The sequence below is a fragment of the Salminus brasiliensis genome, chromosome 6 (assembly GCF_030463535.1).
Source record: "Salminus brasiliensis chromosome 6, fSalBra1.hap2, whole genome shotgun sequence".
NCBI lineage: Eukaryota > Metazoa > Chordata > Actinopteri > Characiformes > Bryconidae > Salminus > Salminus brasiliensis.
In genome coordinates, this window is record NC_132883.1 from 32,596,931 (window position 1) to 32,619,658 (window position 22,728).

The following is a 22,728-nucleotide window of genomic DNA, read 5'->3' on the forward strand; positions in this document are numbered from 1 at the left end:
CCGGCGGACACGCCGCCGGAGCCTGTAGAGGTGGAAGGGACTCCTGCTTACACGGCCCGGCGAGTACTGGACTCCCGACGGTGCGGGGGCCGAATGCAGTACCTGCTGGACTGGGAAGGGTACGGTCCGGAGGAACGCTCCTGGGAACCGGCTAGTAACGTCCTGGACCCGGCCTTGGTCCAGGAGTACCATGAACGCTGTCCGGACAAGCCGGCTCCCAGGCCTCGCGGTCGCCCCAAGAAGTCGCGGGCCCCCGCCCGTGGAGGGCTCTCCAGTCGGCAGGTGCCGCAGCCCGTCTCGTCGGACCGAGTGGGCCCGCTCCCGGACGTTCTGGGTTCTCAGGCATCTGGCCGGCGACCGGGGCGTCCCCGTCGGGGGACCCGACCGGCCGCCTCGGGGGGGGCCCCCCAGGGGCGGCTTCGGGCCGTGGTCCACAGGCTCCTTGGGACTTTTCAGTTGATGTTGGGTTGATTTCAATGTTCACATACTTTATGTTCCTCCCATTGGTTTTCTCACGAAGGACTTTTATGTTGACAGCGGTCGAAGTAAGACGCCATGTTTTCTGTTTAGTTCTGATTCGTTTCACCTGAGAGCTGGAGTACAAAGGGAGCAAACGCAGATGCCTCGGTGCCGAGAATTACTCTTGCGATGCCAAGCTGTAAGGTTGGCTTCACGTTCAGGAGACTTCTAGGGAGGTCTACGAGTTCAAGTAGTATATGCTCTATCGGAGCGGTTTCACGTTCAGGAGTTCACTGTCTGGTTCACCGGTTGGTCGCCAGGGAGATTTGGCGTCTGGTTCCCTTGCACCCTAGTCGAGTAAGTTCATCAGCGCCTGACGAGCGCGGTTTTGGGAGAGGCTTTTGTTTGCTAGTTTCATTGGTTCTTTTGCGTTCTAGCCTTCCTCCCCCCCGTTTGGTTTGTCCCCTCTTGCTTTGCTCCCGGACTACTTTCCAGCCTCAGGTGGTTTTCCAGGTTAAGCCCCATTTCAGTTATCACCTGTTTGTTTTCTGTTTCTGTTTATTGGACCCTGTACTTTGCTGCCTCGTTTTGTTTGTGTTTGGTCATTTTGTGTTGTCATTAAAGACTGTTTCCCTGCATTGCTCTGTCCCTGCGAGTGTTCCCTTGTCTCGCCTAGCCAGCATGACATGAAGACAGAAAAGACATAGCCAGTATGCAAATAGGTTTACAACTGAGGTACAATTGATGTACAAGCTCACACAAAACACAAAAACAAAATAAACTGCAATGAAGTTAGATTTAATCCTTTATCCCATATTAATATTTCTCAACATGTCTAGTAACCGAGCTGTGCTGGTTCTATAACATACAGCAGATTTGTGTGTGGAATACAACCTACTTGAATAAAACTCACAGGCACCACATATTTACATTCTGATTGTGTCTCCCCAACCCCTTCACTCACCATCAGTGTGAATTCACTCCTCCCAAGCTACCTTCCCCTTGAAGTATATGTTAAAGGTTGAAAATGTGTGTTATCGCTCTTGTTGCTGATGAACATAGCTACACAATAATTGTCTTAATGAAATTATCACTAATGTCTGTTTGTTTTACTTTGCAAATGTCTACTGTTCTCAACAGTTGTTACACTCATTAATAGTACTTTACTTTATTTTAAAGTATGTTGTAACATATGGCCTTAAACACATAGGCAGTAGTGTGTGCAAAGTCTATCAAAAATAGTTCTAATTTGGTACAGATAGGTACATTTACACAAAGTTAAGCTTTATTTAAATTTTTTTTTTAAAAGTATAATAAGCACAAACATACTTGCTCCATTTCAGCACTTTTTAGGTGCACTAATAATTAGTGTGGCTACAAGTACACTTTAGTGCACTGTAGTCTACTTTTTACTTCAAAACCTAGCAGATATCCGTCCCTGAACAGTAGAAACAGTTTCTCCAAGAAAATCAGGAAAGTTTCTTTAATACTTTTGATTTCAGAAGAAACAATAAATGAGCAGGTGCCCAACACTTTTATCTGTTTATTGTTAATGATAAACAGTTTCATGGCCATGTGTGGCCCAGTCCCTCATTATTTCATGACAAATAAAATAAATAAAAGTCTTAAAGTGTTGGTAGCCTTTCTTGGGAACATGTAAAATGTGGTCCAAAGAGGTGAGAAAGCAAATGTACAAGGCTGCCATTAAACTGCAACAGCAAAACAACCTGAAAATAATCAGAGATAGAAACTTTAGCCCTAAACATTAAACTCTGAGTGTTACCCTAGTAAAGTTAAGCACACAATACAAAGTTGTTTTTGTACTATATTTGTACAATTAAAGTATAACAAGTACAAAAAAGTTGTTTGCTAGCACTTTTTAAGTACATTAATTATTAGTGTGGATATAAATACACTTCAGTGCACTGTTGCAAAATGGAGATTAGTGTACTTGAGTCTACCTTTTTTCCACTTGGCAAAACTTTCCTATTGACTTGTGTCACCCCCTATTTGCCTATTTGTATACTGGGCGTTTTCCACCCGTGTCTGTGTTCCACCTGTGTTTTTTGTATACGGTGTCTTTTCCACCTTCACTCACCATCATTGTGTAGTCATTCTTTCCAGGATACATTCCCCTATGCATTTGCTTGACATAGAGATAAAATATAAGAGGATGAATGCATGTTACTATTTCTTAAAGAAAGAAATAAATAATGAGGCTTTTGATAATAGTCTACATATTATTTAGCTATTCTGAGTTGAACATTTATGATAATTTTAAAGATGTTTAAGTTCAATGTACTTGTAATAATTGAGTCTTTACCATTGACATTGGCAAATATACAGTGGTGTTGTGTAATCCTTGTTAACAGCCTATGTAGTTGTTACATGTCAAACTTGTGTTGCTCTCACCAAATAAAATTCCTGGCATTTTTAACATTCTTAGCAAAATAAAGAGATTCTAATTCTGCTTGTCCCAGGCAAGCTTAACCATGGCACACTGTCATGATCCACACGGTCTGACAAGAATGGGTGAATACTCGCAGGGGATGGACCAAGGCGAGAGAGTTTATTGATCACAATAAACCGTAAACAAAACAGAAATGCAGCAATGATTACCAGGGATAAGGAGGAACAGAAACAACAACCGTGACAACCAATACTGGGCAAACCAAAAGAACACACCTGGGGCTGGTGAGGCACTAGGGCTGTGCTAGCTGCCGGGGCTGAGCCAATACCGCTACTCAGAAACATAAACTTCCAAGCCGAGCTTGGGAAAACTAAGAACTAGGACATAAAGAGTAGCGCTAGTCAGGCGCATTGAACTTACTAGACTTGAGAGCGTGAGGAGTCAGCCGCCAAACCTAGACGACTGATCCGGTCCGACGATGAGGAGAGCTAACTGCTGAAACGAGCTGGAGAGCCGCTCACTCCCGGAGCTCCTGGACCCAAGCTCGCTGAACCTAAGAAGCCTGGCAAGAGATCGCCGCAGACCTGCAGTAGCTCCCTAATGGACCCTGAGACGAGAGCTGCCTAGCTAGTTAGCTTTCCCTGCTAAGCTAGCTAGGTTGAAAGAGTCCTCTGTACAAGGATGGACTCTACAGACTAGACCGATGAATCCTGAGTCTCTACCGTGAACTCAATAACCTGGGTGCATGCGGTGCACTAAAAGTAATTCTCGGCAACCGGCAGCTGACACTAGCCCTCCTTAAATACACCAGCCCACAGGTGTAACCAAACAAAGAACAGACACATGACAAACACAACCTAAAACCAAGATGGCGACGATGGGTGTCAACACAAGAGTCCTTTTCAACATAAAAGTCCAGAACATAACTAAACATGACATGAACATGACAAGACTTTGAAGGGGGAGTTCTAGATTGCCTGTGAGCCACGGCCTGAGACCGCCCCTGGGGTGGGGGACCCGCCCGGCCGCCGACCAGCAACCTGCAGAACATGAATGGCCCCCACTAGCCTAGCCTGCTGGGACGTGACCGCCCGGCCGCCAACCAGCAACGTGCAGAACATGAAGGGACCCCACTAGCCTAGCCTGCTGGGACGTGACCGCCGAAGACGCGAGGGCACAGCATCAGCAGAGGCGCGAACCTCCCGGGGGCGACTACGCGGACCGGGGACTTGCCTCAGCAGGCCCTGGTGGCGATTCCTCCGGGGTGACCACATCCCGGGACCCGGGCCCCACAGGCCAGCTGAAAAACATGAAACAAGAAACAAGACCGGGGTGAAAACATGAACATGACCGAAAACCAAAGATCAAACAAAGACCACAACCACTTAACTTAACAGGGTCTATGTGTCTTTGGCTCGAATCCACTGCGGACCACCCCCCCCGGACATGAACATGACAAGACTTTGAAGGGGGAGTTCTAGATTGCCTGTGAGCCGAGGCCCGAGACCGCCCCTGGGGCGGGCACGGCGGCGAGGGCGTGACTAAATAACTAAATAAATAAAAAAATAAATAAACTGCTAGGTACAATTTACACAAGGTTAAGCTCTAACTAAATAAAATTCCTGACATTTTTAACATTTTTAGTGAAATAAAGAGATTCTGATTCTGCTTGCCCCATGCAAGCTTAAAAATGGCACAGACACACAAACTAAATAAATGAATAAACTACACTTATGTTGGATTTAATGATTTATCCTATATTGATATTTCTAAACATGTCTAGCAACTGATTCAGGTGTACTGGTTTCATAATATACAGTTACAAATGTACAGTTAATAATACTCAATAATATACAGTGAACTTTCCCATTGGCTCCTGGCACTACTTATTCGCATGCTGGGTGTGTCTTTTCCACCTTCACTCACCATCAATGTGAAATTGTTCTCTCCAGACATTTAGAAAGAAAGAAGTGCTTGGTTATGTGTAGATTATTGTCAGATTTGATTTTTAAAAAGTATATTTATAAGTATAAGAGAAGCCTAATTGTAAGTTTTGGTTAAAAGTAGGACACAAGATTTTTCTTTTTGTTTCTGAAACTCACAATGTTTTACATATAATCAAACACTCACTCACTTTCCTTTTTTTTCTCCTGTGCAATTGACCTGTGCCCTTTCTGCCCAAGCTAGACTTGAAGCTTTATGTTTACTCACCCTTTTAGTTCACCCCCTCGTTATTCACAGTTGAGTAACAATTAACACAAAGTTATATTTTTAATATATTTTTTTATATTTTATTAACAAATTAAGGTAAAATAAGTACAAAAATAGTGGTTCTATTTTAACACTCTTTAAGCACTCTGATCATTATTGTGGCTACAAGTGCATCAGTATGAGAATCTGAAGCCAAACTTTCGCTGAAACATCACCACCATTACCAATCTGTTATTAATGAGTTACACAGTTATTATTCACCTGGGCATCTGTTTACTTCTTGTTAGAGCTTTCTGTGTGACAGCAGATCTATTGATATAGAGTACAATCATAATGATAATAAACATGAGAAAGAAGAGGAGAATTTCGCTCGAACAACAATGTTACAAACACAGCACAAAGTTTAGTATAATTAAGTCCACTTTTTTAAGTAGCATTAGTAGTGAATCAGTTATGTTATTAATAGTGTTATTTAATAACAGTTATGTTATTAAATGCAATTAATAGTTCTTAATTGCATTTAAAACATACTGAGGTTTGTTGAAGCAAGATGTAAATATACTTACAAATGAATGTACTTATTTAAAATAAGTTATGAAATATGTTGATATTATGCTTTCATCAAATGCTTGCTGATAAACCTTACAATTTAAGAATGTTCTAAAGTTTTATTTGTCCCATACATAGTTATAGACAGTACAACTGGCAGTGAAATGCTCAGATGAAACAGGATAGAATATAAGATAGAATATATAAAATAAGATAAGCAGAGAAGACAAAGATAAGCAAAATAACCAAAAATATGTACAGAGATAACAATAAGTATATAAGAATACAAACAGCAATATATACACTACATTTACACACACAAACAAATGTACAGGGCAAAGATGAGTTAAGTGTAAAGTGCTCAGAGTGCTCAAGTTCAAAGTGGATGTGCAACATAATGTTGTGCTTGTGCGAAGAAACTTTTTCGCATCTTCTCTGTATTCGTCTTCAGGCAGCGAAAGCACTTCCCTGACCACAACAGAGAGAACAGTCCACTGTTTGGATGGCTGAGGTCCTTTATGATCTTCCAGGCCTTGGACAGCCTGTCTGTCCTGCTTGGTGCTGTCTCCAAACCAGGCTGTGATATTCTGTGTCAGGGTGTTTTTGACAGTGCACAAATGCACACGTGGACAAAATTGTTGGTACCCCTAGGTTAATGAAAGAAAACCCACAATGGTCACAGAAATAACTTGAATCTAGTAAAGTAATAATAAATAAAAATGCTATAAAAATTAACCAATGAAAGTCAGACATTTTTTTCAACCAACAGAATTATTTTAAAAAATAAACTCATGAAACAGAAATGATGGTACCCTTAACTTAATATTTTGTTGCACAACCCTTTGAGGCAATCACTGCACCTCTCAGCAGGTATTTTGGCCCACTCCTCAAAGGAGCCCCAGAACATAACAGAGCCTCTTCCGTATTTCACAGTAGGGACAGTGTTCTTTTCTTGATATGCTTCATTTTTCCATCTGTGAACATAGAGCTGATGTGCCTTGGCAAAAAGTTCCATTTTTGTCCATAGGACATTCTCCCAGAAGCTTTGGGGCTTGTCAACATGTAGTTTGGCAAATTCCAGTCTGGCTTTTTTATGATTTGTTTTCAAAAAGGGTGTCCTCCATTGTCGTCTTCCATAAAGTCCACTTTGGTCAAACAATGGTGCGATCTGACACTGATGTTCCTTGAGCTTATAGTTTACCTTTAATCTCTTTAAATCTCTTTACCTTTAATCTCTAAGGTTTTCTGGGTTCTTTTGTTACCATTCATATTAACCATCTCTTTGATTTGTCATCAATTTTCCTCCTGTGCCCACATCCAGGGAGGTTGGCTACAGTCCCATGTATCTTAAATTTCTGAATAATATGTGCAACTGTAGTCACAGGAACATCAAGCTGCTTGGAGATGGTCTGATAACCTTTAGCTTTGGCAATTTTCTTTCTAATCTCCTGAGACAACTCTTTTCTTTGCTTCCTCTGGTCCACGTTGAGTGTGGCACACACCATGTCACCAAACAGCACAGTGACTACCTGTAGCCCTATAGACCCCCACTGACTGATTAAAAGATTGTAGACACCTGTGATGCTAATTAACATATCCCTTTGGTCACATTATTTTCAGGGGTACCATCATTTTTGTCCAGGCCTGTTTAATGAGTTTACTGTATTGAATTCTATTGAATTCTATTGAAGCATGGTTCAAAATCAATGTCGGATTTACATTTGTTCATTTTCATATAATTTTTACTTATCTTTACTTGTTATTACTTTTGTCAGATTAAAGTTTTAAATTAAGTTTTAATTTACGCTTTTTCTTTCAATAACCGAGGGGTACTAACAATTTTGTCCATGTGTGTAGTTCCGCAACACCTTGGAGGGCAGTCCCTTAGGTGGTAGAGAGATGCTGACGCTGATACCGCCTGGTCCAGGTCCAGGTATTCACTCCCCTTAACTCTTTCCACATGTCTCTCTCTATGATAATGAATGGGCACTGTACTCTTACGAGTTCCATCAGCATTGCTAGAAGTCATTCAGCTCATAACCCAGAGATGTGTCTGGACTCACCAGGATCTCTGTAATGTTTCAGCTTCAGGCATCACATTTTCCTCTAGAATTTTTTGATAGAATAAATAAATCATAGTTGATTCTATGATCAAGATCTTGTCAGGCCATACAGCAAAGCAGCCCCTAACCATGACATTTCCACTTCCATGCTTCACAGTTGGTATGAGCTTTTTGTGCTCAAATGCTGCTGCCAAATATGTCTTCTGTTACTGTGTAACAGTAAATTATTTAAATTTGGAATTAATTTGTCCAATTTGTTCTAAAGCGTCTTTTTTTTTCGTTTCCTTCTTGCACACCTCCAATAAAAAATATGGAATATCTCTTTCTGGTAGTAAATGCAGTTTCATTATATCCAGACCCTACCATAGCACTGAGACAGCTCAAGTGAAGATAACAAACTATCTTTTTCTTGCCTCTGACCAATGCTGTGTATCCTTATCAGCACTGCTCAACCTCAGTGCAGCTTTTGATACAATAGACAACATTATTCTTTTGGAATGATTACAGAACATGGTAGGAATCACAGACACATCCCTATGGTTCAAATCACATTTAACTGAACATTATCAGTTCATAAAGATAAATGATCTATCTTAGAATTATTCAAAAGTGAGATGTGGAATTCTGTAAGGCTCTATTTTAAGATTGATATTATTATAGCAAACATGGTGTAAACTTCCATTGTTATGCAGATAATACACAGCTGTATGTCATGTATATATGTTTTTTATTAACTTAAGGCTAGACTATTGCAATGCACTATTATCAGGATGTTTCAGTAGTAAACTTGCTTCAGCCAGATTAATACCCAAAAACAGAAAATTTGATCATCACAGCTCAGTCATATCAGAACTGCATTGAATTCTATATAGATACTACTATTGTCACACAAAGCTCCTTTTATTTCCTAATATGAATCTTTGAAATTACTTAGATCACAGGGTGCCTAGAATTCAGAAAGCTTCATGTAACCCAGGTTTTAAAGCCAGAGTAACATAATGTACTTCAGAACCTAACTGTTAATTAAAATGTACAGAATTAAATTAAATAAGTTAAAAAATACCATTACTAAATGTGACAGCTAAACTAAAACTAAACTAAGTAAAATGAGAAATAGTTCATAACAAATAAGCACATGAATAAAAAGAAAGTTCCGTATCCAGCCGGCCAATAGGGTGGCTGATTAAAGAGCTGAGGGAGTGTGGTTTCCCTCAGGCATGGGTTTCAACTCTCTCTTTGTGCAGCCAGCAGACGAGATAGAAGGTTCTCCTTCTGTTAAAGAAATGGAGCAAAACAAAAAGATGAGTACCATGGATAAAACACTGTGAAACAGTCTTTAACAACTTATTGCTGAACAGATTGGTTATAGACTTCAGGAGGAGATGCATCGACCCCACACCTCTCTTTATAAATGGGGACTGTGTGGAAAGAGTGCTTTCCTTCAGATTTCTGGGTACGCGCATCTCTGAAGATCTCTCCTGGAACACCAACACCACAGCTGCGGTCAGGAAGGCACAGCAGAGACTCTATTTCCTGAGAATTCTCAGGAAAAATAACCTCCATGAGAAGCTGCTGGTGTCCTACTACCGCTGTGCCATTGAGAGTGTGTTGACCTACTGCATCTCAACATGGTATGTCAGCTGCTCAGTGGCAGAAAGGAGAGCACTACAGAGAGTGATCAACTCAGCCCAGAAGATCACCGGCTGTCCACTGCCCAGTCTGGAGGACCTGTTCAGGTCCTGCTGCCTCAACAGGGCAGCTAACATCCTGAAGGACTCCTCTCACCCTGGACATCATCTGTTCCAACAGCTGCCCTCTGGAAAATGCTTGAGGTCCATCACATCCAGGACAAACAGACTGAAAAACAGTTTTTACTCCAGCGCTGTACGGGAACTGAACACACACATTCACAGAGCACTACCATGGACCTGAAAAAACTTTCACTTATTTTGAAAAATATCTTACTACTCAGAGTTGTGCAATATCTGTAATTATATTGTATATATTTTCATCATCCACTGTGTAAATTTGTGTGTATATTTTATTTTTTTTAGTTGTGTTATTTATTGTATGTTTAAGCACCTTAAGGATTGCTGCTCAATTTCGTTGCACATTGTCCAATGACAATAAAAGTATCGTATCATACACAGTGAAAGTCTTTATTGAAGAACAAGAAGTTATTTGTTGAATTGTTGCATTTTTAATTTTTGTTGAATTGTGGCATTGGTCAGGTTTTTTTGTCCTGGTGATCGTGATGGATTGATTCCCTTTGATGGTGACCCTCCCAACTCTAACCTAGAGGGTGATTCTTTAGTGCCATGGACATCATTTAAACTGAGACCAGTTGCTTCTTTGTGTTGAACTGTATACTTCCAAGAACTGGTAGGAGGAACACTTACCATTGTTCACTCTCCACAGACCGAACATTTGCAAAGTGTTTCATATCCTGTTGGACCCAAACAGACGTTTATTAGCACCTACACAAAAATATACTGCTCATTTTCGTTGAAAGTGAATTTATTGTCTAAACTGTACTGAATTACCTTAATTTGAACACACTGATAATTTGATATTTAAGTTAATAATTTATTTTCTTTCTGGGTAGTAGTAATAATATTGTGTTTTTGTTTTGTTTTATTTAATTTACTTACCTATTTTGTTAACACATGTTTTCTGTTGGGTGAAGTTGTAGCACAGGAAAATGTAGGGCAGAGCTAATAAATGTAGAAATGAAATCAGAAATAAGTCCACAATTGTTATGTTTTTTAGAAGACAAAACCAGCAGTATCACATATAGTGCATATAGGGCCATGACTGAATTTCTTGACCCTCATCCCTGAGGACCTATGAATTTACATCAATGATGATTGATCAGCATTAAACTTAAAGCATTGTCAGTCTACCAGCCAAGACATGACAGGGACTTTATTTATTATTATTTAGGTTATTATAACATCTAATCTGACATAGTGATCATTATAAAACATTGTATAGTCTAATCCTAGCTTGACAGATGATATACAATTACAAAATCGTGAACATGATACAAAAAACAAGGTAAATCGCTTTTTAGTGCCTTTTTAAGGTAGGCTAGTTTTCACTAAGTGAGCCAGGGTGCTAATACTGTGCCAGAGTTAAGCAGGGGTCAGTAACTGATGTGCTATTGCCGAGCTATTGATTTTGAACGTAGTAACCAGTGTGTTATCACAGATGTAGCAATTTTGGGTGAGGCCATGTCGGACAAGGGCAGTAGATGAAGTGCCATCACCGATGTAGCGATGCTGGATGAAGCGAGTAACTTGTGTGTTATCACTGAGGTAACAAAGCTGGGCAAATTTAGTCGGTGTGCTATCACTAAGGTAGCAATGTTAGACAAAGCCAGTAGTCAGTGTGTTATCACCAAGGTAGCGATGTTGTGTGAGGCCAGTAGCTAGTGTGCTATCACTGAGGTATCCATGTGTTTCAGATGTCCATGGATGAAGCTAGTATCCGGGATGTTGGATGAAGCCAATAGTCAGTGTGTTATCACCAAGATAGTGATGATGGGTGAGGCAAGTAAAAACAAACTAAATGGGCAAAATGAAGTCTGAAGGCTTCCTTAATCGTATTTAAAACATACTGAGATTTGTCTAATTATGTTGTTAATATACTAGCAAATGTGTGTACTTACTTAACATGTTAAAAATACATACAAATTATGCTATTATTCAAGTAAACGTTGATCACACAATATATAGTATAGTACTTTTTGTATAAATACATTACTATGTATATGTTTAGTGGAAATGTAATTCATTTTAATTGAATACACTTCTTAAATACTTGTAATAGACCTTTGTAAATGTTTTGAAAATAGCTACTACAGTAATCCACAAAGCATACCTGAAATGTCACATAAAATAATATAAGTATAATGTAATCCCAAAAATGTTTTTTCTACCCAATTAAATAAAGCCTGTTGTACATAAAACTGGATATATCCCACATACTGCTCAATTGTTTTGAGTTGGAAGAATGTTTGTAATCATTTTACAGATCTTTTTTAATGAAGTTGTAATAACTACAAGTACACAACAAGTACACTTTTTAATAATAAAATAGAAAATATTAGACAACAAATATATAGACAACAAATCCAACCCTGCTTATTAAATCAAACATGGCCGACACCTGATGTAGTTGCTTTAGAACATAACTTAGTTGTAGAACAAAGGCTGGAAGCCTTCTACCCACTTCCACAGCCAGAACTAGAAAAAATTATTTCCTCGGCTAATTGTACAACATGTACACTCGACCCGATTCCCTCTAAATTGCTAAAAGAAATTCTCCCAATTATAATCAGACCTCTTTTAACAATTGTAAATTCATCCCTTAGCCTTGGGCATGTACCCCAAACCCTTAAAATAGCAGTTCTAAAACCTTTAATCAAGAAACCAAATCTTGATCCTAGCATATTATCTAATTATAGACCCATCTCAAACTTAACATTCGTATCTAAGATATTAGAAAAAGCTGTGGCCCAACAACTCTGCTTATACCTGAGTAAAAATTACATCTATGAGAAATTCCAGTCTGGATTTAGACCCAATCACAGCACAGAGACTGCCCTAGTGAAGATTACGAATGATCTCCTTCTTGCCTCTGATCAAGGCTATGTATCTTTATTAGTCCTACTAGACCTTAGTGCAGCCTTTGATACAATAGATCATACTATATTACTAGAAAGATTAGAGAAAATGGTTGGAATCACAGGGACAGCCCTATCATGGTTCCAATCATATCTAACGGGACGCTATCAATTTGTAAAGATAAAAGATTTATCTTCAAACTACGCAGAAGTAAGATATGGAGTTCCACAAGGCTCAATTTTAGGACCGCTATTATTATTTATTATTTATTTATTTATTATACATGTTACCACTGGGCTCAGTTATAAGCAGACATGGCGTTAATTTCCATTTCTATGCAGATGACACACAGCTCTATATATCAGCCAAACCTGACGATAAATTCAGACTACAAAAATTGGAGGACTGTGTAAAGGATATAAAACTCTGGATGTCACATAACTTCCTTCTCCTCAACAGTGACAAAACCGAGGTTCTCCTTTTAGGTCCAAAAGACTCTAGAAATAAACTATCAGACTTAATGTTAGACTTGGCTGATGCTTCCATCATTCCTGGTTTAGCAGCTAAAAATCTTGGCGTCACATTCGACTCAGATTTATCATTTGAGCAACATATAGCTAATATTAGTAGAACAGCCTTTATGCAGCTTAGGAACATCTCCAAACTAAGAAACTCCTTATCACTACAAGACGCAGAAAAGCTAGTACATGCTTTTATTACCTCAAGGCTAGATTACTGTAATGCACTTTTGTCAGGTTGTTCCAGCAGGAACCTCAATAAACTTCAGCTGGTGCAAAATGCTGCAGCCAGGGTCCTTACTAAAACTAGAAAATTTGACCATATCAGTCTAGTTCTGTCAGCACTTCATTGGCTCCCAGTTAAATTCCGTATCGAATACAAAATTCTTCTATTAACATATAAGGCCCTACATGGCCTCGCTCCTGAGTACCTGCAGGATCTTATTGTATACTACGAACCATCAAGACTACTTAGATCTCAGGGTGCTGGATTCTTACTCGTGCCCAAAATTCAGAAAACCTCAGCAGGGGGAAGAGCCTTTTCTTATAAAGCCCCCCAACTCTGGAATAACCTTCCAGATAATGTTCGGGACTCGGACACAGTCTCAATCTTTAAATCTAAGCTGAAAACTTATATGTTTAGTTTAGCTTTTAGTAATTAATGTTTCTTAGATAAGGGCTGCAGGTCCAGGGGTTCCCGGACCCAGGGAATTGTAGTACACTGAGATGCTGGAGCTGTCGTCTCGCTGCTTACACGTGATCACTCAGGTTTGTTGACGGTGGAGCAGATAGATGCTGGTGTTCTCAGGGTGCGCCCGTGTCCGTGTTACCTTCTGGCTCTCTCCTTTTAATTATGCTGTGATAATCAGACCTGCCGGGGTCGTCAGACATACCCTGATGCTGATGCTCAACATTCTCTGCCCTCCATAAAATTCCTCTTAGAACTTACCTTTTCTCTTTTTACCTTCTCCGAGTAAATGGCCACCCAGCCCGACCTGCTGGAAGATTGCCCGCTGAGGTCCCCTCTACCTGCGTCTAACCAGCTGCTACCTACCAGTCCGGCCAGCGGGTCCCCCCCAACCCGCCACCACCCATGGCTCACCCACCTGCCGCTATTAACTTTCTGTTGTATCTGCTTTGGTAATTTTTATCATTAATGTTTAAACAGTCTGACCAGAGGAGGATGGGTCCCCCTTGTGAGTCTTGGTTCCTCCCAAGGTTTCTTCCTCCAGCTCTGAGGGAGTTTTTCCTTGCCACTGTTGCCGTTGGCTTGCTCACGGGGGTCTTTGATCCTTCATGTTATTTCTTCTTGCTTCTCTGTCTCTGTCCTTTATTAAGTACTAATTATGTAGTGAATGCATGCCAGGGAAGGCAAGACCCTCCACCAAGGGTGCAGTAACAATATGTGTGAGTCATTAAAAAGAAAACAATCATGAGAAAATAATCAACAACAACAGCATCTCATACACCAATACATAGTTGCTCATGGCAAGAGTAGCAATTCTTTTTAGGCTGTGATGTAATCCTGCTTGTCATCACTCTATTTTTAAAATCTAACTGTAATCTATCTACACACCTCTAACAGGTGGCATATAGCATAGACTAGCTTTGTTTTTAACACTGTAACAAGCACAATTTATTTTTGTAATTAGTTCTGAGGATTGTACAGTAGAATGGATAGCTGCTTGCTTTATTTTGTTGCACACAGTATATATTCACCTTCTGTGGACATTGCCACAAACAAAGCCAGAGTCACAAGGCCTGGTTCATGTAGCAACCAGTTTGATTGCTACTGTGATATCTGAATGCAGTGATGACATTGTCGCCAACAGTTCATTGGAGATATCAGGCAAACTGATATGGACCAGTAGAACCAGTTTATGCCATCAGCATGTATTCATGTAAAGCACTGACCATTGTCCAGCTCCTTCATATCAAAACCAAATCAAAAAGGGGAATATGGGGAGAGAGAAGCAATATAGACATTGTGCATTTGAAATAGTCAGTGATGGTTGATGCATGGCATAATCAAAGGTTCTAATTGTTCCTTTGTATCACAGTAACATTAGCCTTCTCCCTCTCTTCACACACTGTGATGGTGTGACATTTCCATTTTGCTGGAGTTTAATCTCAAGCTCATCTCTAAATAAAAACGGCTGGCCCCCGCGGCTGACGCCAATTTGACCCAGGCCTATTTTAATCACTTGAAATTAAATAACTGCGCTTCAGTGCTGTGCTGGCTCTGACAGAAGCCATGACAAGTAGATTGCACAGCAAAAGTCCCTCAAGTCAAATGAAGAGAGAAGAAATGAATTGAGAAAGAGAAAAGGAAGGGAGGGGAACGCAATTAAACCAAAGAGCAAAAATGGAACAGATCTTTGGTATGAAAGCACAAGATGAACATTTTAAAGGATTAGCATCCAAAATGGGTCAGAATAAATACCTGTTTTCAATCACTTTTAGTATGAATCTGTTATATATCTCTGTTGGTGATATCTCTTGGTCTTGTAAATATTGCCATTTAGGGATACAAAGGTAAACAAGTGAAATATAATACAGTATAGTATAGGGTATTTCAAGAAAGGAATCATATTACATTTCTCTAAATGTGGATTTTTAGTACTATTTACATGTCAAAATATAGCTGCAACTTCCTGTCCTCTGTCCTTCCCTTTTTCTTTCTCTGTTCCTTTTTTTCCCATAATATTATGCATTACTCTCCTGCAACACACATCTCCTCCAAGATCTCATTCCTTTGTTGCAGTGGGGCTGAACACTATGTTAACCTAGTAATTGGCATCGGGCCTTCCCCATTATACGGACCTCTATCGAACGGTTCTACATGACTAGGTAAAGAAGATGGCATGAAGATTAATGAGGGCAGGCGAATACAGAAGGGGTTTCTCTCTCTCCTCTCTCCCCCTCTCTCTCTCTCTCAGTTCACCCCCTATCCTCCAACACTTCACTACTGAAAAGATATTGAAACTCTGGAATAGGCTGTTTGATTTCTTTTTTTTTTCTTTCTCTCTCCTTTTTTTACTCCTCCATCCATTGCCTGCTTTAACCTGTGAACTCTGAACCCCTTTTGCCTGTTTCTGGCCGCCAGCATGTCCACAGCGTTGATTGATGTCACTCCAGCAGTCACTCTTTTCTTTCCTTTGAATTGGAGGAAGAGGGGGGTGAGGGGTGGGAGGTCGCTCGCCCCAAAATAGATTTTCTAGCACAATCTGCAACGGCTGCCAGACCTTCAGAGTGGCAGGGGAGCTCTTTATGCTGTTTCATTTTAAAAAGTCAAAAGGTAGCTGATGTGTTCATTCATAGTGTGAGTTGCTCCTGCTTTTGATGGTGCCTTCTTTATTGATAGCCACCACCTATCATTCCATTGTCCTTTATTCCATGTTAGGAGTCTGTGCAAAATAACCATTAATAACCAAGATCCATAATAAGGGGAAAACAGAACAATAGAATTCTAAACCCACAATTTAAGAATAATTTAACAATTAAAGTATGGTATTATGTGGTGTACTCTGTCCTTCTTTTGTTTAAGAGCATTTAAGGTCTGAAAGTGCATGATGTTCTCAAGTTGATCTGGTAAATTAGCTGCAGCTATCAAAAGATTGCACTAACACTGAATGTGTGATACACAGCTGTTGGACTGTGATTTATTTCTGCACCTCTATCCTATTGATCCACTTTGAAGATCAATAGTTTCTCTCTCGAGGGCCCGACCCTCTTTTACCGGTTTACCATGACGTATTGTGAAGATGATTACACAGGTTGAATAATGAAATTCTTTGATAGTGACAGGCCCATATAAGGACTTCCGCCTCACTTCCTGGTTTTTGTGTTGATTCCGGCTCATTTGTGTTCATTTGTTGTTCATGAGTTGCATTCAAGGAGCTCCATGACGGCTACTCCTTGCCGTGGATTGAATTTCCAGGAATCTCCTTGACTCTCTGTGATTCCCCACACGTTGGTGGTGTGTTCAGGTTGGCAAATGATCCGTTCTTAGGCAAGAGATACCACAGTCTGATTCGAGAGGCAAGTGTGTTACGTTTGCTTCCTGCTCATGCTCCTAGGTGACTGCCCCAGCTCGAGGCAATCACGACATACTCAGGTTTGGTTTGCCTCGTTCTCTAGTCAGGCAGCTGGCTCTCCAGCTACCCTTGTATGTTCACATCTAGTTTCTGGTTACTCCTGTTGCCCAAGCTAGGCTTGCGGCTTTGCTTTCTACCCCTCCTTAGTTTACCTGCTCCTGCTCCTCCAACACCCCCGAGAAGGGCTCATGAAGGGCGATCTCCTGCTGCGGAAGGAACAGGGCAACTGTTCGACATCTCACTATGCGCTAAAGTTCCGCAGCCTATCCGTGGGTAGTGGGTGGAACCAAGCCGCTCTGGTGGCCCCCGTCTGCAATGAGAGTTGGCGTGCCGAGGTGAGTCCCTTGAGCTGGATGAGCTCATCGCACTCGCTATTTAGCTTGACTAACTCAGGATATTGGGTCGACCTACCTCCACCCGGTCCCATGGTGCTGGTGGGCCCATAGGTTATCTTATGCCCCTGGTCCTGTCTGCCCTTAAACAGTTGTGAGGCGCCCGGTTATTTACACTAGGAGACACTACCAGTATACAGTATATAGCCGTACGGGTTGGCCAACAAGTCTTCCAGGCCTTCATAAATTATGTCCTTAAGGACTACTTCGGACACTTAACGGTGGCCTTTTTGGAAGGCATTTTGGTCTACTCCCCTGACCTGCCTACGCATGTGCGCCAGGTCCGTCTAGTCCTGGCAAAGCTTAGGCCCACCAGCTCTTCACTAAACTTGAAAGGTGCGTGTTTCATGTTCCCGAGATCCCTTTTCTAGGGTACATTATCAGCAAGCAGGGGGTTCAGATGGACCAGGCCAAGGTCCAGACTGTCCTAGATTGGCCTTCTCCTGGCTCCGTAAAGGAGGGCAAGCGGTTTCTGGGGTTCGCGAACTTTTAGCATCGGTTCATGCTTAAAGGAGCTCCCCGGCGCATCACGTGCATGCGGAGGAGTCCTTTCAGGCGCTGAAGTGCGCGTTCACGTCGGCCCCGTTGTTGCGCCACCCCGACCCCCCTAAAGGTGTTTGTTGTTGAGGTGGGTGGCTCCAATACTGGGGTGGGGACTGTTCTTTCCCAGCAACACGGGGAGAGCGACAGGCTCCACCCAGTTGCCGTTTATTCCAAGAAACTCACTGGGGCCAAACACAATTATGGGCCCCCCTCTTGCCCTCCAGGCAAGGTCTACGTCCCGGCCTCGCTACCGGAGCAGCTCGTTGCCTGGGCTCACTTGTCCCCGGCTTCCGGTCACCCAGGTGAGACCCGCACTTAACACCTGCTCTGGCACCCAAGTACTGGTGGGAGAAAATGCGGGCGGACATCTATTGAGTGGTAGCATCATGAAGGGGGTGTGCGCAATGCAAGACCCCCAGAACACTTCCCTCGGGCAAGCTCATGCCGCTGCCTGTGCCCAAGCGCCTGTGGTGTCACCTGGACCGATACTTGGACAGATATTCCCAAGTCAGAGGGGAACATGGTGGTAATGACCATGATAGACCGGTTCTCTTGGGAGGTTCGTTTTATTCCGTTCTCTGCATTGCCATTGGCCAGAACCTGGATTTTAACACAAAGATAAAATTATTAATTGTGCTTAATGAGAAAATCAGAAAGATTTTTCATTTTTGTGGACACAAAAAATCTCTTACTTGATGGTAATCATAAATGAAAACTGGTGACATGTAAGGGCGCTCTGTCGTGTGCCCACATATTGCCTCATCGCTTTTAACAAATATGTTTCATAGCCCTATTAAAAGGGGTCTTCATCCATCCTGTCAAAAGGCAGTCTAGTGGTTTTTTTTTGGTTTAATTAAACTATCTAATTAAAAAAAAAGAGGGACAGAGAGCAGGAGAAAAAGGGAGAGAGACCCTCTTCAGTGGGTGCATTCTGATTCGCCTCTCCTTGGGTTTGAGTGGATATGACATTTACAAGGCTCGCCTTTCAGGCAGACAATAGCATGATTGATGAGGTGCAGACGCTATGAAGGAGGCCGATTGCCATGTGGAAGCAGTGCTTAGTGCACTTTGATTTATTTATCATCTGTTTCTAAAACAAGGCCGCCTGCCTGCCTGGCTTGGCTCCTGTGCCGTTAGGTAGGGAGTGGGGAGATGGAACATAGCCTTGGTACATGGAGAGAGGTTTAAACAGCAGCTTGTACTCCATCTACAACACTTTGTAAATTAGCCTTTGGAGCTAAGCAAAGAGAGGAGGGGTTCTTAGTACTTTGTCTCCCCCTAGTAAATGTGGCCATTGGCCAGTATATTTCTATTTTATTTTTAAGGAATTGCCTATTTGCTTAGACAGAATTTTATTTAGTTGATACATCAGTAAGTAATAAGTGAAGTTAGTCTCTCATTTTTAAAATACCTTAAAACACCTGAAGAATTATGAACATATATAATAAAAAATATAATAAGAAGTCATTTTATTATTATTAATAAAAGCATAAAACTGGTCATTCAGCTCTCGAAACAGAACAGTCTCAGTCTCAAAAGCAAGGCTGAATAATGAACAAGTCACATTGGTTAGAGGATCTAGGGGATTTTGTCAGGTAAGATCATTGTGCTTTTCCACACTGTACAGAAACGTGTAAGACAGTGAATTCTGTTCAAACGGATGGGAGCCTGTTAACAGAAGTGCTGTGCAGGAAAATAATGTGCTGTTTTCTTGATGGACAGCACGCTTCAGTCAGGGTTTATGTACCCACTACCAGCCAATGAAGCTGAAAAAATGTACCAGGATAATGTGATGGATCTGTTATTGTCTTCTAGTCTCCCTCCAACATCCATCTGCAATGGTCAGGAATATGCTCATATAGAAGAGCAATGTATTTAACTTATCAGGCTCAGGAAGCTTTATGGCCTGCTGCACAATCCTTGTAGGTATCTGCATGCAATCAAAAGGACAAGGATTGTACCACCGAAGTACATACATATTATAAGCATAAAATTATAATGGTTAATATACAGTTTATTTCAGCATGGCCAAAGCCACAAATTACTTAGTTTTACAACTAAGGTGAAAAAAGTGCTACATTCATTTTGTATAGTAAATGAAACTTTGGCCTCTGGCCTAACCCTCCATGACACTTACAATACCATCTCATAAAAACATTACATTTCTTGAAATATAACAAAGAAACATGAATTAAAAACATGTATTATTCTGAATATAAAAAAATCTCTCAAAGTTAAAAAAAGACTATTTAGTACTATTTGGTTTACCATGTTGGCGTGACCCAGACAGCCTTAAAATCAACTAAACTATAGGGTCAGATCAGTAAAGTACAACTACATGAAGTTACTGTGGATCAATTGTGAGAGTCCCACATAACCCATTTTCCCACTTTAACCCATTGTGCCAGACAAACTACATACCCCACACTTTACCATACATTTCACATTACCCACACTTACACAGACAACATAAACTGCACACTCCATACCACACACCGTACATTTCACAACCCGTAGTCCTCACCACATGCTCCACACCACAAACACTTACTGCACACAAAAGCATCACATAACACATCACACAAACCTCACTGACTCTAAGACTTCAAAAAGACACTGGAATGACACCACACACACTATACAGATACTCAGAAACACCACAAACCTCAAACAGACTCTCAGATACATCGCATAACACATACATGCACACACACACACTACACAAAGACTCTTGATCTCCCTACACAAAACTTACACACACACCTCACCCAGACACAACACTTAAGCAACAACATTGGATACATTAGGAAACATCTAGCAGCACCATAGCAAACACCTTGCAACTGCCTAGCAACACTTTCTCAACTACCTGGAATACCGTAGCAACAGCCTAGCAACCACTTAGCCACACCTTGCTAGCAACCACCTGGAGTTATACCACCTGGAGTATAAAACTTTACATTAACCATTTGACAACTTCCTTTTTCACCACAAGGATCTCCAGGAGGTTTGTTTTGTAATATTCATTATCCCATGACTTTCTTATTGCATTATAACAATACACATATATTGCAACATTGCAAAAAAAACATTTTTCAGACTGGCTACTTTACTAACACTAGGTTGTTTTACTAACACTCTTCTTTGGGTTTGCCTCTCATTTCTATTTTTACTTTAATTAGTTTACTTATTAGCCCAGAGTTAAATTAAAATCAAATCTTTATTATTATTTTACCATGTGTCTCAGCCTGACACATGTTCATTCCAACCCATAAAGATAAGGGGAAATTAAAAAATACATATTACACTCAACAAAACACATTTTGGCATTTTTTACTGTTCAGCCTTAACACGCTTTTAATAATTCAGGTGCTATTAACACTGATAATAAATTAATTGGCTGGGTTAACCCAGTGATTGGGCTACCCAAACTCTACACAGCATTGTGGAAATATACCAGCAAAAAAAGGTTTTTGGATAAAAAAATTAACCTAGTTTTTTATGTACTGTTGTGTGTATTATTACTTTAAGTATAAAAATATAAAATAACCACAATAAAGGAGTGTGTTTAACATATTTCATTCACTCTCTCTATGACCCATGTTATACTAAGAAATGCAGATAATAATAAGGCCAGTGCAAGGTGCTGGCTTTAAAAACATTTTGCACATTGAGCCAGTTTCCAGCAAGGCCAGGAGATAAGCTGCATTTTTGTGTGCTGTAATAAAGGCTTTGAAAGCAAACATATTGCAGCCCTCAACATTTGGTATCTATTGGCTTCCCCCTTCTTCTCAATAATTCTTTCATTGACTGCTTTTAGTCCCCCCCCCCACTCTAACAACATCTATTTAATACATACTTCATCGGACCGATAAGAAATCTCAGAGCTGAATTGGTAATATAGTGTGAATGGGACACTGTTTGGCCAAATTAAATGATAGCAATGGCATGCTAAAATGGAAGATGTGGTGAGATGAAAGGAGCCTTATCAGTGGTTTTATTACACAGACAGAGTGGAAGTAAGAGGAAAGAGAGAAGAGACAGGGGAGGGGGGAAGGAAGATGCTGATGATTGTGGTGATGCGTACAATTTCATATGACATGTGGCAGCGGAGAAGGAGCCTCCTGATCAAGACAGAGACATTATTCTCTGACCTCTGTGTCACACATGATAGGAATACACACAAAAGCCAAATGCATCATTACCATGGCAAACTGTACAATGGTTGATCTTTTTTTTCTCACAAGAACAACCCTTACTGCTGTGTTTTGGGTAATGGTGATAAAAAAAGAAATATCAAACAATAGCAAGAAAATCACACAGTTGAAAAAAAATGATCACAATAAGAAATATAGTGAATTTCCAATGTTATACCATGTTATGCAGAATGTCATGAATTTCTATAATATGAGTGAATATGAGAATTTCAAGGCCATGCTCTTGTTGAAATGTTGGGATAAATGTAAATATCTGGAATGATGTTATGATTAAAAAAAATGTCTGCCAGGCTCAACATCTATAACCTATATAAAAATAATATAATAATAATAATAATTCAATTCAGACTAAACACTGTTTTTAAACAATTTAAAAAGTATTTAATATATCTCCAACTGAGGTTCTGCTATTCTGTAATCAAGCATGGAAACAGACTTTAAGATTGTTCAGTAGGGCTTTGTATCCTGGTACCTGGCTCTTGTGAAAAAAACTAACAAACAAACAAACAAAAAAAACAAAACAAAGGAAAGTGGCTGTCTTTTCGAGAGCAGAGGTCAGAAAGATTATAGAGGAGAAAAAGCAGAGAGCGTCCGCTTTCTCCCATATCCGTTCTCATTCCTCTCCTCAAACACAATTGAAT